The 14,764-nt window shown below is 39.9% G+C and overlaps 1 protein-coding gene and 1 long non-coding RNA gene across 2 annotated transcripts in view; one reads left to right on the top strand and one right to left on the bottom strand.

Annotated features, from left to right (window-relative positions):
• LOC116695607 (inactive N-acetylated-alpha-linked acidic dipeptidase-like protein 2) overlaps positions 1-14,764 on the bottom strand; it is a 730,805-nt gene that overhangs the window by 286,723 nt on the left and 429,318 nt on the right. The gene's annotated exons all lie outside the window — the stretch shown is intronic.
• LOC116695678 (uncharacterized) overlaps positions 6,357-14,764 on the top strand; it is a 17,104-nt gene continuing 8,696 nt past the window's right edge. Inside the window, exon 1 of the long non-coding RNA XR_004333527.1 lies at positions 6,357-6,367. This is a non-coding gene — a long non-coding RNA (uncharacterized LOC116695678). The remainder of the gene's footprint in view (positions 6,368-14,764) is intronic.

Genomic DNA, 14,764 nt, shown 5'->3' with positions numbered 1-14,764 from the left:
TCTGGTAGGACCAGGCTAGTGTACCAGAGTCTGGTAGGAGCAGGCTGATAGACCAGAGTCTGGTAGGACCAGGCTAATGTACCCTAGTCTTGTAGGACCAGGGTCTCAAGTCCCAGCATCTGAAGGCAAATGCCATTCCAAAAGTGAAAAGATCAGCTGCAGAAAATTGTTTTTACAAAAAACTCCTCAGTGTGTTCCACATTGGATTTGGATGAACTATCCATCTGAACTGATATTTTCAAAACACCGACCCAATCTTGTTATTATCCCAAAGTTCTGTCTTTGTCTGTCAGCTGACAGCCTGAATGAGAAATGATCAGTCTATAATTTAATGCTAGATTTATTTGAACAGTGAGAGACAGAATAACAACAAGACAATCCAGAAAAACGCATGTCAAAAATGTTATAAATTGATTTGCATTTTAATGAGGGAAATAAGTATTTGACCCCACTGCAAAACATGACTTAGTACTTGGTGGCAAAACCCTTGATGGCAATCAGAGGTATGAAGTTTCTTGTAGTTGGCCCTCAGGTTTGACACATCTCAGGAGGGATTTTGTCCCACACCTCTTTGCACATCTTCTCCAAGTCATTAGGTTTCGAGACTAACGTTTGGCAACTCAAACCTTCAGATCCCTCCACAGATTCGGATTAAGGTCTGGAGACTGGCTAGGCCATTCCAGGACCTTGATGTGCTTCTTCTTGAGCCACTCCTTTGTTGCCTTGTCCGTGTGTTTTTGGTCATTGTCATGCTGGAATACCCATCCATTTTCAATGCCCTGGCTGAGGGAAGGAGGTTCTCACCCAAGATTTGACGTTCATTGTCCCTTTGATGCGATGAAGTTGCCCTGTCCCCTTAGCAGAAAAACACCCCCAAAGCATAATGTTTCCACCTCCATGTTTGACGGGGGGGATGGTGTTCTTGGGGTCATAGGCAGCATTCCTAATCCTCCAAACACGGCTACATGAGTTGATGCCAAAAAGCTCCATTTTGGTCTCATCTGACTACAACACTTTCACCCAGTTGTCCTTTGAATCATTCAGATGTTCATTGGCATACTTCAGACAGGCATGTATATGTGCTTTCTTGAGCAGGGGGACCTTGCTGGCACTGCAGGATTTCAGTCCTTTACGGCGAAGTGTGTTACCAATTGTTTTCTTGGTGTCTGTGGTCCCAGCTGCCTTGAGATCATTGACAAGATCCCACCACGTAGTTCTGGGCTGATTCCTCACTGTTCTCATGATCCTTGCAACTCCACGAGGTGAGATCTTGCATGGAGCCCCAGGCCGAGGGAGATTGACAGTTCTTTTGTGTTTCTTCCATTTGCTAATAATTGTACCAACTGTTGTCACCTTCTCACCAAGCTGCTTGGCAATGGTCTTGTAGCCCATTACAGACTTGTGTAGGTCTACTATCTTGTCCCTGACCTCCTCGGAGAGCTCTTTGGTCTTGGCCACGGTGGAGAGTTTGGAATATGACTGATTGATTGCTTCTGTGGACAGGTGTCTTTTATACAGGTAACTAGCTGAGATCAGGAGCACTCCCTGCGTTTTTCTGGATTTTCTTGTTGTTATTCTGTCTCTCACTGTTCAAATAAATCTACCATTAAAATTATAGACTGATCATTTCTTTGTCAGTGGGTAAACATACAAAATCAGCAGGAGATCCCACTGTACCTACGCTGCTACATAGTCATTACTATGGACATAACCACGGCAAATTGTTTTTTTTGTGTGGAAAAAATGTTTTGGAATATTGGATTGTATGAGTTTGACAATCGACTAGTGTGGACTTCACCAGAATGAAGGAAATAAACAGAGATATGTGCACTGGCTGATATTAGCAAAATTAATATTGATTAATATTGATCAATACCAGTGAAATGAGATTGATACCTTGGTTTTCAGTTTCTCTCTAGTGTGCACTGCTGCGGTTTCATCAAAGAGGCGACCTGCCTTCTATTTCTGTGTAAGTGCAGTGTGCTGTGCGCAGAGCAGTCACACTTTGCTCCTCCTCCCCCCTCTTGTGATTTGATGTTTTACCGTCACGTGACTCAGCGGCACCAGGCAAACAAGCAAGCAAGCAGCCAGGCCCGGCGTCGGCAAGCAGCACACACACACACACGCACACACAAACACATAAGCAGGACAGAGACAGAGCAGAAGAATGGCGGAGAGGAAGGGGAGCTCGGTGTGGCTATATTTTCAGGCCAAAAATGAAATAACGGCAAGCTGTATAATGTGTAAAAAGGCTATTAGACCCAGTGGTAACACAACAAATGTATACAAGCACATGGAAATTCGGTTTTGGGTTTTAACGAAATGCATCCACCTTAATTATTAAAAAGTATCGGTATTGTATCGTTATCGTATCAGTTTCGGCGATACTGGCCTTGTATTGACTTGGTATCCGATTGATACTAAATATTGCAGTATCACACACTACTAGTGGCACCGTGGCTCTATTGGGCACTTAGCACCGCCCATGATGATTGTGATTGGTTTAAAGAAATGCCAATAAACCAGAGCACGTTTTTTCTCCCATCCCAGAATGGGATGGGACTAGTCTGGGTGGACTAGTCTGACCCTCCTCCGCAGCGCTGTGAAGCAAGGTCTACCAATGCAAAACTACTTTGGCATTAGTCTATACATTGTTTTTAAGGAAAATACCTTCAATTAAAATGAATTGTATCAGTCTGGTTTAAACAAAGAGCGAAGATTCTCATGATGGTTCTTCAGTTCTCTTTTCTCCATTCTTTTAATGTTCAGTGAAGCGAGAACTCCAAAAATCAATACCTGGGCAGTGTCCACCCTCTGTAAATCAGTCTTTCCATTAATGGACACTGATATTCACTAAAACCTGGATTGACAGACGGGCTCTATCGGTTCTTTGTGTGTGTGTGTGTGTGTGTGTGTGTGTGTGAATACATCTTGACAATATCACAGAGTAACACCAGGTGCTTACTTAATGATGTGCAGGGCATGAAGAAAATCATCAAACCAATTTGATAATAAAACTGCCAAGAAGTAAGAGTTTGAGGAACAGAGAAAAACCGCCTGATTTCCAAAATGATGTCTTTGTATCATTGGCAAGATACAAGATGATGTATTGTTAAAGTGCCATTAAAAGTTCCAACCTCAACTGTAATCATTGTAATGCTACTAGTCATTTTGTGATACATCAGTTTGTATTTCCGCACTTTTAGAGGGCCTTGAGAATCTGAATATATCCAGATGTTCATTACATTTTTTATTAGAAAAATACAGTTGACTATTGAGTAAATGGTTGCGTAATCTAACTTGGTTATAGTTGGTGAATATATTACATAATATTTTTACATTTCTATAGCATAATTTCCTTAACATTTTTTTTAAAGGCTAATTTATTTCCTAACAACAGCTAAACTCTTTTGTGCTCTAGGGAGTATTTTTGGCAGCATGTTGGTAGACATGAGACTTTCTTAAACAAACTACTGTGTGTATTTGTGTGTGTGTGTGTGTGTGAGTGTGTTAATGGTAATGAAGGAACCCAGTGCAACAGTGTGCCTCATTTATGTTGGAAACACGGTTTGATAATAAAATCAATTAATAGTTTTTTTAATCTTTTCATTGGATTTGTTGACAAAAATATATAATATCCCATGTCCATTTTACTTTTTAAAGTACCGTAGTTTGGATGATGTTTGGACAATCTATAGGGATGTCAATCGTAAAAGTGGCTGTACTCAACATTCAGCACATCAATATAGCAGAAAACAACAATTTGCTATGTAAACTTTAGGGCTGTTAATTGATACAAATGTTCAATCCTGATGAATCGCATGATGAAACATGATTTTTAACAATTTGTTATCTGTTCTTGTTATCTGTTCTAAATTTACATTAAAGGGGATATCTTTCAAGTTGTTAATGCTCTTATTAACATGGGAGTATGTTTACATGCATATTAAAATTCCACTTTTTATTCTGAATATGACAATATTCAGAATTTGACTAAGAGCATGTACACAGCATATTCCAGTTTGATATTCAAATGAGGCCTTCTTATATAGCATTTTGGGAGGTATTCTGGTATTAATTGCATTTTAAAGGCGCATTCGGAATATGCGTGTCAAATGAGGTTTTTTACCGCAGTTTACGGCCTCTTGCCTGTTTACAACTCATGGTCAGCGCTGTGCGTTGCTATGGTTGCTGTACATGAATCAACAGGTATAGGGATTTGAGCACACATCGCTATGCCGACCTTTTCAAGAAACTGGTTGAAGTAATGAAAGAGGGAGGCTGTATGGTTCAAAAAGTTACCACTTTGAAACTTTGAAAAAATTGTATTTTGCAGAGCTAAATGTAAACGGGAATATCAGTGGAACATTCGCTTTCATTAGCCATGTAAACAGCTTAGTCAGAACATTGTCTTTATTGGAATGAGGGCGAAAACTGGAATATTTTGTGCATGCATGCAACGTTATGGCTGTTGGAACGAATTCCGAAAGTCAAAAATAACTTGAATAGTAAAACAATTAATACTATTCGAATGCTGGAATGACAATTCAAGTGTGATTTTTTAAATAAATAGGTTGGCTAACGTTAGCTAATCTCTGTTTACTAATGTCATAAGTTACGGGAGTGAGAAACAAGGCATTGTGAGGTCTTAAGATCACGGAACAATGACATTAGTACAGGTGTAGTGACAGGCTGCAGTTGCAAATAGGAAGAAGGATGGGAAATAGTTTTATTGTCAGTTAGCTCGTTCTGGTTTCCTAACCGCATCGCAAGTTAAAGAAGCTTAGCTGGGAGATTCATGGAGACAGCTAAAGTTAATGTAAGCTGCCCTACAGCTGTCAGAGTTAGCATCGACTTCATATATTACTTTCTTATAGCTGGATTTGTTGTGGTTTGGGGTATGTTGTTGGGTTTGTTTTCCTGTTTTTACCTCCCTGCGGATGTCTCAGTGTTTTCCCCGGTCCTGTGTGTTTGATTGGTCTCCTGTTCCCGGTAAGCGTCTGTATGCTCCATTTCCTGTGTTATTTTGTAGTGTGTTTTCCTGTCTTGTCTGATCCTGTCTAGCTTTACTTTTGCCTGTCTGATTGCCTAGCCCCGCCCTAATGTGCTTCACCTGACGACTCACCTGTTCCCCATCACTTCGTTACCTCTTGTATTTAACCCATGTGTTTCCTTTGTCTCTTGTCAGATCGTTTTGTCAGTTTGGCGTTCCAGTCACAGTATTCCTGTCTGTCTTTCCAGTCTGTGTTCATGTCGTGACTTCTCATTCATCTACCAGCCCTCCTATCCTGCGTGCGTCGTCAGCGTGTCCTGTTATTCCCTCCGTCCTCGTCATCCTGCTTGCAGTCCAGTTTTTCTCCGCATATTTTTCCCTGTGTTTTGGCTTGCCCTCTCCAGTTCCTGCTTTTTGACTGTGGAGTGTTTTTGGATTCCGCACTTGGCTCCTTGTGTTTGTGGACTGTGTTAATAAAGCCTTTGTTGAAGCTTCCTACCACTCTGCATTTAGGTCCTCCTTCCTTAAACCCTAACAGGATTCTCAGTAACGTGACAATATATAATTATAAATCACTACAATAGTAGTGGCAGCAAAGTTTGGCTTAGTTATGAAGTCATTGTGCTAACCGAGGAACGTTAGCCTTTACACCAGAACCACTTCAATACACTTGTCAGATTATGTTTCATTACAAAGTTCTCTGTTGATTTGTGTTTTGTTGCTGAGTGCTCGTGGTGGTACATAATGTAAACAGAACAGCGTGCAAGAAATGCAATGCGCCATGACGTAGGTCCCCTTCAAGGCCAGGTTAATGTTGGAAGTCCCTCTAGTGGACAGCCTCATGCTTATAGTGGCATTGACAATGCAAAAGCCTGGGTAATGTATTACATATTTAACAGGCTGCATATGAGCATTAACTATTCAAATATTATTTAAAAATTAAAAAAATAAATTTGAATGTTTTATAAAGGAAGATTGACAGCTCTAGTAAACAGTCACTGACAAATACTCTGTCAATTCTCCAGAATAACCTCAAAGGTACTGTATTCTCATAAAATGTGCTTAGAGCATAATATGACAAACTTAAGCCTGCCAAGAAACACAAGATGGGCAGATTAACCTGAATGCAACATTACTTGGTAATAGCTACTAACACAAAGTAGTGTCCCACTTTGCATTTGTAAAGGTTAAACATCCCATCTTTTTAAGCCACTCAACACAAACAACGGACCTTGTACCCTACATTACGATGCTTGGCAAACCAGTGTTATTTAAGGCAAGGCAAGGCAAGGCAGCTTTATTTGTATAGCACATTTTAGCAACAGGGCAATTCAAAGTGCTTTAACCAAAATCAGTTAAACAGATAAAACACAAGTACAAACAGTTAAAAGTCATAAGCATTAAAAACCAATAAACACATAATAGACAGTTAAAAACCAAAATAGAAACATTAGACACATAAACACAAGAATAAAGTTACAGTGAGCATAAGAAATTTAAAGGAATGAGCATCATTTAAGAAAGCAGCATCAAAAGGAAGGTCTTCAGCCTTGATTTAAAAGAACTGAGAGTAGCAGCGGATCTCCAGGTTTCTGGGAGTTTATTCCAGATATGAGGAGCATAGAAACTGAAAGCTGCTTCACCCTGTTTTAGTTCTGACTCTGGGGAGAAAGTAGACCTGTCCCAGATGACCTGAGAGGTCTGGGGGGGTCATAGTGTAGTAGCAGATCAGAAATGATTTTTGGACCTAAACCGTTAAGGGATTTATAAACTAGCAAGAGTACTTTGAAATCAATTCTTTGAGACATAGAAGCCAGTGTAGACTTCAGAACTGGAGTGATGTGATCCAGTCTTTGTCTTAGTAAGGACTCGAGCAGCAGCGTTCTGAATCAGCTGCAACTGTCTGATTGATTTTTAGGGAGACCTGTAAAGACCCCGTTACAGTAGTCAAGTCTACTGAAGATGAAAGCATGGACCAGTTTTTCCAAATCCTGTTTACACATAAGTCCTTTTAACCCTTGATATATTCTTAAGGTGATAGTAGGCTGACTTTGTAATTGTCTTAATGTGGCTGTTAAAGTTCAGGTCTGAGTCCATGACTACACCAAATTTCTGGCTTTGTCTGTTGTTTTTAACATTGTTGTTTGAACTGAGCGCAGACTTTTAATCGTTCCCCTTTTTTTCCAAAAACACCTACCTCAGTTTTCCTTCATTTATTTCAGAAAGTTCTGGCACATCCGTCGTTAATTTGTTTGATGCACTAGTCGTTTTTGTATTTGACTATAGTCCCCTGCGATAAGGTTATGTAAATTGTGTCGTCCCATAACTATGGTACTTATTTGTTTTTCTCCATAATCTGAGCCAGTGGAACATTGTATGTTAAACAGAAGAGGCCCCAGAATGGAGCCTTGGGTAACTCCGCCCGTCATATTTGTACGCTCAGATGCATAATTACCTATTGACACAAAGTAATCCCTATTCTTTAGGTAGGATTCAAACCAGTTTAGTACTAAGCCGAAAGTCCTACCCAGTTTTCCAATCGGTCTAGTAATATGTCATGGCCGACCGTGTCAAATGCAGCACTGAATCAAGTAATCTAAGATTGAAATTTTGCCATTATCTGTGTAGTGGATGTATTAAAGACTTTGACAAGAGCCGTTTCAGTGCTGTGGTGTGGTCGGAAACCCGACTGAAAGGTATCAAAACTGGTCTAGTGACAAGAAATGGTTGAGTTGTTGAAAGAACTACTTTTTCAATGATTTTAATTAAAACGGAAGGTTTGATATTGGCCTAAGTGCTCATTAGTGACTGTCTAGGTTGTTCTTTTTTAAAAGTGCTTGATTACTGCAGTTTTCAGGGCTGTGGAAAGATACCTGAAAGAGATGTGTTACAATCTGTAGAAGATCAGAAGTCAAACAATTGGAAACATTTTTGAAAGTCCCGTTGGTAGAATATCAAGGCAACAGTCGAGGTTTTCAGATGTTGAATAATGTCCTCCAGGTTTGTATGGTTGATCGTGTGAAATTCTGTCATATTGGAACTAGTTTTGCTTGAACACTGTGCCAACACTATCCTGAACTTGATATGGCACTGACTGTTTGTCTAATCTTCTGAATTTTGTCTTTGAAGAAGATGCAAAGTCATTGCAGCCTTGGTGAGATAAAGTTCAGATGCTATGGTACTGGAGGTTTGTTAACCTTCAACAGTAGCAAACAAAGCACGTTGAATTATTATTGTTTCTAGAGATATATCAGAGAAAGGACCTTCTTGCATTCCTCGTTCCAAATTATAAATGCGAAGTCTCTCTTTATAGGTGTTATAATGGACCAGGAGATTTGTTTTCGCCACCTTCGTTCAGCTTTCCTACACTCTTTTTTCTGTTCTCACCAGTAGGACATTTCTCCATGGAGATCTTTTCTTACAGACAACTTTGACCTTAGTGGGACAATGGCATCAATAACATTTGTAATTTTACAGTTGAAATTATCTACAAGCTCACTGACTGATAGCCCAGAGAGGGCGGTGTGGAGGAGAAAAGCTGAATAAATGTTTCACTGGTGTTTTCAGTGTATACGTTTTCTGATTATCTTTGTTTTGACACCTTTGGGCACAGAGATAGTGCCGTTAAAGAAACACAGGAATGATCAGAGAGAGCAACGTCAGTCACCACAACCTTGGAAATGTTCATAACCCTTTGAGACAACCAAGTCCAGAGTGTGCCCCTTATTGTGAGTGGGCTCTGTCACATGCTGAGTCAATCCATAGTTCCAAAAAACACAACACAGTTCTTTGGTCCCCCTGTCCTGGGGGTTGTCAACATGAATGTTAAAATCACCCGCAAGATTACACAATCAAGCAATACAGATTATAGACAGCAGTTCAGTGAATCATCATAGGTTGCACAATATTTAGGTGGCCTGTAAGATATTTAAAACTCGCTTGAGGAAGATCTTAATTGAAGAGCACATTTTCAAAAAGAGCAATTTCCATAACATATTTGCGTACAGTGGAATGAGTCATTAAGCAAAATGGCGACTCCACCTCCTTTCTTATTTACTCTATTCTCGCTCATAAACTGAGTTGGGGGAGCTGACTCGTGAAACAGCAGCGCTGTTATATTGGTCTAATCAGGTTTCAGTTAAAAACATAAATCTAGATTGTGTTTGATAATAAAATCCTTGATTAAAAGGATTTTCCTGCCAAAGACCTGACATTTAGTAAGGCTAGTGTTAGTGTTTTTTCATTTTTTTGGGACAGGCTGTAGCTGACGAGGATGGATGGCTAAATTTGCTAATTTGCAGTTAAGTGCTTATTCACCATTCTTTCCTATTACCTATCACAACATAAATTGAGGAAGAATTGATCCACAGGGCCCGGGCTTGTCTTGGAAAATTCATAGTTGTCTCTAGCCTGAGCCAAGGCCCGGCACATATCAGGTCATGCTTACTGGATTTTGCACACACGTCCTTATCAGTCTGAGTGGAAAGAGTTTTGTTTACCCCCTGCGAGGACCCGGCGTTTTACTATTAACCGGGGTTGAACCCGGCGTTTTATTTTGGCCAGGGGTTGAGAGATGGGGGAAGAGGGGTGTAAATTTGGTTCCAGCATCTACCAGGTGATTCTGTGGTTGTGAACTCCAACTGGGGTAGGGGAAAGAGGGGAAAGGGTGAGTGGAGACAGCATGGCTCCTCAAAGGATCGGGGTTGGTAGTGGTTAGAGGGGTGCTGGACGGGTGAAAAGAGGGTTGAGGTTTTGTATCTCTGCTCTGTGGTGTCCCAGGGTCAAATCTTTGCTCAGGTGGGGCTGTGGTGGATCACTGCCGCACTTTGTGTGTCTTCCTTTTGTTTTGATTCGTCTTGTCTCGTGTCTTGGCAGATGTGTAGCGCAGAAAGTAAAGCAGATTAGAGGTGAACAGCTTTACTCCTGCTTGTTAAGGGAAAGTCTACTGCTTTAAAAAGATGTCTGCGCTCCCAAATATGTTTAAATTGTCAATGAACTGCAGAGAGTGGACGGTACATTCAGTTGAAAGCCATTTGTGTGCCAACAGTCGGCTGAATCTCTCATCTCTCTTCTGACTGACGGTATGGGCCACTGACAACACATTTGCGTTAGAGAGCTGACGGTGTCCAGCAGTTCCTAAAGTCCAGTCTCTGCAATTCAACTGTTGCTTTACACATCATGTGACCCTATATGCAGAATATGTTCTTCCAGTTGGGTGTTCGCTATGATAGCTGGGATTTTTTGGGTAAAGTCGACACCATGTCTTTGGGAAAAAGAGTATTTTGGTGTTTTTACTGTTTTTTAAATCTTTTACAGCGAGTCACCCACAATCAGGTTTGAGCCAGTTGTTAGCTTTTTTACTTTTTGAATTGCTCTCGTCCTTACCCTGCTGTGTGGTGATAACGCAGTCCCGTCATCAGATGGCTGTCCAGCGTCTTGCAGCAGAGGAGCAATCTCTTATCCAGTTGCACACCGGTTGTTGGGGGGGCATTTTGGTGCTTATTTTCCCTTTGCAGCTGTCCACGGCTGTGTCCTCACTAGTACAGGGGTTGAAGAGGCGCTCTGCCCAGATGAAATGCAGCCCAGCCTTCAATCACAAATCTCAGGGCGCTGTGCCCGCCCGTTTGTCGTCCTCCCATTTCCCAGGAAAATGATTTAGTCTTAGGTTTCGCACCACAAGAGTTCCAGGGAGGACTGCCACTTGTTGATTTGTTACCCGTTCTACAGCCCTCCTGTTTCTTTGTAGCTTTGTTGGTGCTAATTAGCCATGTGTTAGCATGCTTTTGTCCATTGTTATGGGTCCATGGTAAAGTGGTGTCATTTCCACAAGATCCGTTAACTTCCACGTTCACTTCTAGTAGGTGAACCTTGGTTTCCAGAAGTGCAATCTTCTGAAGGAGTTTGTAGTAGTCATCCACGGAGAAAGGAGGAATCTTGCTGCTAATTAGCTTTAGCTACAGTCACTGTAGGACAGGCTTGAGCTATTGGTAGGCCCCGCTCACGCAGAAAAATGTTAAAATGTGGCAATAGCCTACTGTGTCTACAAAAAATGTAAAGTCCAGTGATTTATAAGTATCCAAGAGCCGCCGCTCATAGTTTCTCTCAGAGGAAAAGCAAGATTATCAGCAAAAATATGCAAGCAGAGACTTATTCCGTTGGTAACTCAAGTCACATCGACAGCACATGTGAACAACTTTAACTTAGTCAATAGAACATCTGGACGGGCTTTAAAACTGAACTTGCCATTCAAAAGACCCTTTTCTCTATCCATTTCTGCTAGCCATCATGTTACTGCTGCATAACCCTGTAAACTCCCAAAAGTACGGAATGGCCTGAGGCCCAAAAAATGAAAAGTATTTCCAAATTGGCTGGAAATTGTCCACCTATCATGCAACATTGTATCATATTAAGACTTTTTTTTCCAAAAGACTAAGACTCATTTCTGTAAAATTCTAGAAGGAAAAGAAAAGTGGGAAACTAAAAAGGAAGAATATCTTACCCCTCTGGCTGAATAAGTTCTTGTTTTTATGAAATATGTTTTAAAACCTCAACAGATGACTAACTGAATGACAAATTACGATGGATGTTTTTGTGGTGTATTGCATTATTGATTGACTTGTAGTACAACGCAATAATGTTGTCACGCAGTAATCTTAATGCCAAGGTTCAAGAAACTCAATAACTGGGCTTTTCATTTGTGGTGTGGACATTCATTAATCCCTGGCCTGTTCAGTATGAGGTTCTAGTCATTCTATTGATATTATGGCATGTAGCACAAGACAAATGGCAAAATGACTGTATACATATTCATCTTGGTAAGAAAAATACTTTTTTGTTAAGAAGCATGTTCTTCTGGAAGAAGTCAACAGTGATACAATGCTAAAAGTCCTCAGTGAGTCAGTGTGCCACAACTGATACAGATTTTAAGAAATAACCTACTGGGACAGAAAGGTTTACCCAGGAGGTTTATGCACTATAGCTGAGACAGCAGGACTTCCCTGAGACGGAAATATACTACAACATATACCACAACATGTCATTTCATGGTTGGATACACGGTACTTTTACCCTCCACTATCTCCATACTACCATTCAGCTGAAAATAAACTATTCTTTTATCAACAATAGAACATAGTGGTTTAATGCATATTAAATCATGCCACATCATACCATACAATACCATGATATCTAGGCCATACTGTGCTGCCATACACCTTAGAAACCTTACATTAGAAACCACGCAAGAGCAATTGCTATAGCTATAAACCATTCAATTGCAATTTATTTTACAGTACACTATTAAGACATAGCAAACCATATTGTATATCAAATTAGACCACAACTAGAAAGTCTAACTTGGAATAAGATAGTTGTACCCTAATTTGATACAATATACCTAAATTATAATGTCAGAAATTGTATGTGATGCTGTATTAGACTTTATAGTATTATTAATTATAAATAATTGATGCAAGGAACGATTGGGGAAAAGGTACACTGTGACTTCTTTGGTGTGTTTACTTTTCTGTATGTTGTCATCTGCACCAATGTTTTGCACTTTTGATTGTCTGCTTTCATAAAAAAGTCATCATAGTTAACTTATTAACTGTAAAGTTATAATGCATAGTTTCTGTTGCTCGCAAAGTTACCGTTTCTGGGTTACTGGACTACCAAACCACTGCCCTGATGGAGCTCCAGGGCCTGCAGCTCGCTGTTCTCCCACCCCTCTCCTGCTAAACGGCCGGTGTGTGTGACTTAGAGCACGGTCAGCTATGTTGTTACAGCCGCGATCTCTTACCACAGGTTCCAGTTATTATAATGGATATGTGTGTTGAGTTACTTAAACAAACAATCGGGGAAATAAACACCTCTTGTCCGCGAGTCTCGTTGATAGTGCCCCAGTGAGCTGGATGGAGCTCTTTCAATGAGAGCTAGCTAGCCTCCTCCAAACGAGACCTCTGAAATTCACAAAAATGCATTAAATTGAAATCCGACAAAAGTGTTAGCTGAGCTTTGTAAGGCCTTAGGGTAGCTGTGATGTAAGTGCCATGACGAAATTCAAACTGTTAAAATGCTATAGTCATGCCAAAATTGTAGCTAGCTAGCTGCGATCTTTTCCCATAGGATTGAATGGGACACTATATAGCAGTTAAGGAGATCCCTCAAATTCACAAAAATGCATTAAGTTGAAATCGTACAAAATTGTTAGCTTTGTAAAACCTTAGGGTAGCTGGGATATAAGTGTCGTGATGAAATTCAAACTGTAAATATATTTAGTTATTCCGGCAGTCGGTTAGTTTTGACAGTCCAGTAACCTAAAAACGTAACTTTGCTCTGCTGGCTGCTGCTGTCTCATCAGATTGTGGAGCTACTGTAGTCCAACACGTCATACCAAATTTGCAATTAGCCATCAATTTTCGTAAAACATTACATATTTGAGCTTTATATAGTTGACTTTTCGCATAAAAAAGTGAATTTAGTAACAAAATAGCAAAGGAATAATGTATAACATTGCAGTGTCTGAAATATGAGACCTGCTGTATCATCTCCAATGTATGTGTATGTGTTTTGATCAACCAATTAGCACGCAGCTTAACTAAATATTCATGAGCAGACCATATTTGAAAGAAAAGCTCTTGTTCCGAATAGGGCCAATAAAAAAAAAAAAACAGGCCATTTTCAGCCCAACCAATGTTACATACCCTATTAGGAGACCTTAAGGAACAGTGTGAAATACCTTATATAATCATTTTATCACCCCTTTAATTAGATTTGTATCAAGTCCTGTAGCAATGGCTTGAATGTAACAGGTGTTCATTAATATCAAATCGTCGTGAATTGTTGCTTCAATGTTCAAAGACTTATTTTGAAATTTTGGTTTTTACGTCCACTTCCTTCACATTCAGCTGATTTAACGCCATAGTTTTCTGCTAATCCTGTGAAGAAGCCTCTGACGGTAAGTTCTCATACTACTGCTATATCTTCTCTGTATTTTGTTACGTTGCAATGTTTAGCCGATGTTAATTGTATTTAATGTGCCGTGACAATTCTGATGCAATCATCATTTCATTATATCATTAATCAACCCATGTGTTTATTTAACCAGTGAACTAATATATGCAAATCTGGACAATTAACAAAGCAATTTTCATATTCTACTTCTATATATTATTAAATAAAGATCTAGTAACAGCGAGCAATTCAGCTTAATGTGTTTTAATTAGTACTGTCAAACAATTAAAATATTTAATCGCAATTAACCGCATTAATGTCACAGTTAACTTGAAATTAATCACAGTTAATCACACATATTTATCTATTCTAAATGTCTCTTGCTCCCTTATTTTTTTCTGATTTTAATGCTCTTATCAACATGGAAAAGTGGATCGGTTTGCTCTGTGCAAATGTTTTTTTAATGAAAACAACATTGGCATTTAGCCTACTGTAGTGTTCAATTTCACACGTAACATTCACTTGGAGAAATGTCTCTCACACAATGTAACACTGTCCATCAATAAAAGGATGAAAATAATACTTTGAGGGGGGGCTGTGTGCTTGGCCATCAGGTGCTATTGTCAATGAAATGTTTGACAACTTTTAAATAGTAAACTTTCCATCCAGAATCTTATTAGCGTCCATTTTGGTGTCTCACCAAATCCAAATCGAATCCAGGTTGTTCCGGGCCTTTCTGTGTGGAGTTTGCATGTTCTCCGTGTTTGTGTGGGTTTCCTCCGGGTGCTCCGGTTTCATCCCACCATAAAAGACATGCAT

This window comes from Etheostoma spectabile, chromosome 9, assembly GCF_008692095.1.
Source record: "Etheostoma spectabile isolate EspeVRDwgs_2016 chromosome 9, UIUC_Espe_1.0, whole genome shotgun sequence".
In the NCBI taxonomy this organism is placed as follows: domain Eukaryota; kingdom Metazoa; phylum Chordata; class Actinopteri; order Perciformes; family Percidae; genus Etheostoma; species Etheostoma spectabile.
This window is presented reverse-complemented; position numbering and strand designations above follow the sequence as displayed.